The sequence below is a fragment of the Myotis brandtii genome, unplaced genomic scaffold (assembly GCF_000412655.1).
Source record: "Myotis brandtii unplaced genomic scaffold, ASM41265v1 scaffold87, whole genome shotgun sequence".
NCBI classification, from domain to species: domain Eukaryota; kingdom Metazoa; phylum Chordata; class Mammalia; order Chiroptera; family Vespertilionidae; genus Myotis; species Myotis brandtii.
In genome coordinates, this window is record NW_005371548.1 from 172,467 (window position 1) to 176,945 (window position 4,479).

The following is a 4,479-nucleotide window of genomic DNA, read 5'->3' on the forward strand; positions in this document are numbered from 1 at the left end:
TGTGCTCCGACTGGAATTGTGACCTCTGGTTCACAGGTCAACGCTCTACCACTGGCCAGGCTGGGGGATCTACTTTTTGTTACCCAAAATGCTTCCCGTCACTATGGGGAGAAGAGGGAAGAGGAGTAGGACGACCACTGCGAAAAAAATGGGAAAGGGGCAACAGGGCTGGTTTACTGCCCTCCCCTCAAGAAATTTGGCAAATTGAGACAGGCCATGGCAGTAGCTAATGATAATGACCCGTGACGCAGGTACCCATGACGCAGCTAGAACATCCTGCCCATTTTATTTTATGTTTTTTAAATTAAATTTTTTTCCATTTATCCCCTCTATGACCTCTTCCCGCCCCCACAGCCACTGCTGTCCATGTCCATGAGTTCGCTCTCTTTTTTACTCAATCCTTCCATCCTTCCGCCCCAACACCTCTTCTAACACTCACCCCACCTGCCCACACACACCAGAACTGTCTGCCCGAAGAGCAGGGCTTTGATGTGGCAGCGGGAGGGAAATGGGAAGAGGTCTTACCTGATTTCCTCAGCCTGGGATCGAGAGAAGTCCATAAACCCCTGCCGCGCCCTCTCCCGCGCCAATCCTCTGAAAAAAAAAACCAAAAACGTCTAGTACAGACTCCGGACCCTCCTACCCGGTGGCGCCCCTCTACGGAGTGAGGCCCACCGCTCGGGAGGCAGGAGAGGAAGGGGCGGGGGGTAGCGGAAAGATACGGTGGGCCTGTCTCATCAAAATCCCCCCTCAGCCAGCGCGCGGACCGTTTTAACGGTTTTCTGAACCTACCGGCCGTCTGACTCCTCAGAAAGATAAGCGGAGCCACAGTCGAGGACTCACCACACACTTAAATGGCAGACATGGCCATAGGGGGGTCACAAAACTGCGGGATCCACAGCACTGGCAGCTGTGGGGCCTTACCTGACTCCCAAGACCGTTCCTAACAGGAGTTACAAAATGGAGACAGTCAGAGTTCTAGAGCCTTCGATTCTCGCCTGAGAGCGGACTCTCGCGTGATCATATGTGATGACAGCGCCGATACGTGATCATAGCGTGGTACGTGATCATAGCGTGGTACGTGATCACAGCGTGGTACGTGATCATAGCGTGGTGCGTGATCATAGTATGTAGCGTGATCATAGCGTGATACGTGGTGCGTGGTGCGTGATCATAGCGTGGTGTGTGACCCTAGGATATACATGAGCCACAGTGATTGGGTAGCGGCAGGGTTCACCCGAGTGCCCGGCTTTGCCTGTGCTGAGATGGTAGAAGCCACGTAACTGCTGAGTTAAAATCTGCAGAGTTCCGTAGCCCACAATCTTCACATGGTAGAGATGGCTGAGGCTGACACGTGACCATAGGGGCATACATGTCCATACCATCCACGTGACCCTAAGAAGCCGTTCATTGATGTGATTTTGAGGGCTGACGCCTTCGCATGCCACTACCCCTAAGAAGTTCATTGATGTGATTTTGAGGGCTGACGCCTTCGCATGCCACTAACTAGTAAGGGTCACATGACAGGAAGAATCCACATGGTGGGCGGGGTTTTGAGGAGTCCACGATGCTCTAGTGACTTGAAGAGCTGGATCTACCTCATGACCACAGTGGCAACAGGTCTAGAGAGTCCAGGTGAGCTCAGGTGCTGACAGGGTCAGTACTTCTGGGCCTGCCACATAACTAGTGTCCACATGATGGCAGCATCCACGTGACCACAGCTTTAGGAGCCCACAGTGCTCACAAGCTGGGTCAGCTTCATGACAGTAGGGTTCCCTGACCTGCTTGTTTCAGGAAACTTCTCTTCATGAGACCTGGAGATCTGAGATTGCCCACATTCCTGGGCTCCCCAGTGATGGTGGTGCCTCTGGGTGCCCTTCCTCAACACACAAGCTGGGCTTCACCTGTCCCTACCTCTTCTCTAATGTGCTAATTTATGGGGGTTTTCTAATAACACATGCAATTTAATACATAAATTAACACATAGCAATGAAACAGGTACTACCTAAAACCATAACCATCACCATATTGTGGGGACTACTTCAAAAGACTAAACTATGGGCAATGAAAGATAAACGTGTGTATTAATCATGTTAAAGACAAACTTTAAAAGTTTACTCATCTTTAATGTCAATTAATATTTTGATATGTGGGAAATGCTTCTAACATTCAGATTAGGTAAATATCAACAGTGTTCTATGTTAGTAAAAAATGTTCTGATTTAAAAATTATTTTATGCAAAGAAAATATCATTAAACCTAACATTGTATTAAGGGGAAAAAGATTAAAAGATTTGGGTACAGTTATTATTAACTTAATTTCATGTGAGTTTAAAGAAAATACATTTCTGGGTACACTTTATGATTTATGCTGTTTCAAAGCTCTAAATATTTTCTTTCTTTCCGCTCATTTTTTATTGTGTTTTTTTATTGCTTAAAGTATTACAAAGAGTATTACATATGTCTTCTTTTTTCCCCCTTGACATTCCCCTGCCTCCGCTACTCCCCCAGTGTCTTGTGTCCATTGGTTATGCTTATATGCATGCATACAAGTCCTTCGGTTGATCTCTTACCCCTACCACCCAACCCTCCCCGGCCTTCCCACTGTAGTTTGACAGTCTGTTCAATGCTGCTCTGCCTCTGTATCTATTTTTGTTCATCAGTTTATAATGGTCATTATTATCCATAAATGAGTGAGATCATGTGGTATTTTTCTTTCATTGACTGGCTTATTTCACTTAGCATAATGCTCTCCAGTTCCATCCATGCTGTTGCAAATGGTAAGAATCCCTTCTTTTTTACAGCAGCATAGTATTCCATCGTGTAGATGTACCACAGTTTTCTAATCCATTCATCTACTGATGGGCACTTAGGCTGTTTCCAAATCTTAGCTATGGTGAATTGTGCTGCTATGAACATATGGGTGCACATATCCTTTCTGATTGGTGTTTCTGGTTTCTTGGGATATATTCCTAGAAGTGGGATCACAGGGTCAAATGGGAGTTCCATGTTTTGTTTTTTGAGGAAACTCCATACTGTCTTCCATAGTGGCTGCACCAGTCTGCATTCCCACCAGCAGTGCACAAGTGTTCCTTTTTCTCCACATCCTCTCCAGCACTTGTCATTTGTTGATTTGTTGATGATAGCCATTCTGACAGGTGTGAGATGGTACCTCATTGTTGTTTTGATTTGCATCTCTCGGATGATTAGTGACTTTGAGCATGTTTTCATATGTCTCTTGGCTTTCTGAATGTCCTCTTTTGAAAGGTGTCTATTTAGATCCTTTGCCCATTTTTTGATTGGATTGTTTATCTTCTTTTTGTTAAGTTGTATGAGTTCCCTATAAATTTTGGAGATTAGGCCCTTATCAGATATGACATTGGCAAATATGTTTTCCCACGCAGTGGGTTTTCTTGTTGTTTTGTTGATGGTTTCTTTTGCTGTGCAGAAGCTTTTTATTTTGATGTAGTCCCATTTGTTCATTTTCTCTTTAGTTTCAACTGCCCTAGGAGCTGTATCAGTGAAGAAATTGCTTCGGCATATGTCTGAGATTTTGTTGCCTTTGAATTCTTCTAGAATTTTTATGGTTTCCTGTCGTACATTTAAGTCCTTTATCCATTTTGAGTTTATTTTTGTGTATGGTGTAAGTTGGTGGTCTAGTTTCATTTTCTTGCATATATCTGTCCAATTTTCCCAACACCACTTATTGAAGAGACTATCTTGGCTCCATTGAATGTTCTTTCCTCCTTTGTCAAATATTAATTGAGCATATTGGTTCGGGCTAATTTCTGGACTCTCTATTCTATTCCACTGATCTATATGTCTGTTCTTGTGCCAGTACCAGGCAGTTTTGAGAACAGTGGCTTTGTAATACAGCTTGATATCTGGCATTGAGATCCCACCTACTTTGTTCTTTCTCAGGATCGCTGCAGCTATTCGGGGTCTTTTTTTATTCCAGATGAATTTTTGGAGAGTTCGTTCTAGATCTTTGAAGTAGGCCATTGGTATTTTAATGGGAAGTGCGTTGAATTTATAGATTGCTTTGGGTAGTATGGACATTTTAATGATGTTGATTCTACCAATCCAAGAACATGGTATGTTCTTCCATCTCTTTATGTCTTCCTCTATCTCTTTTTTCAACGTCCTGTAGTTTTCTGAGTAGAGGTCTTTTACCTCTTTAGTTAAGTTTATTCCTAGGTAGCTTAATTTTTTTGGTGCGATGGTAAATGGGATTGTTTTTATAATCTCTCTTTCTGAAAGTTCACTATTGGTGTATAGAAATGCCTCAGATTTCTTGGGGTTAATTTTGTATCCTGCTACATTGCCAAATTCATGTATTAAGTCTAGTAGCTTTTTGATGGAGTCTCTAGGGTTTTGTATGTATAATATCATGTCGTCTGCAAATAAGGACAGTTTTACTTCCTCTTTTCCAATTTGGATGCCTTTTATTTCTTCTTCTTGTCTAATTGCAATGGCTAAT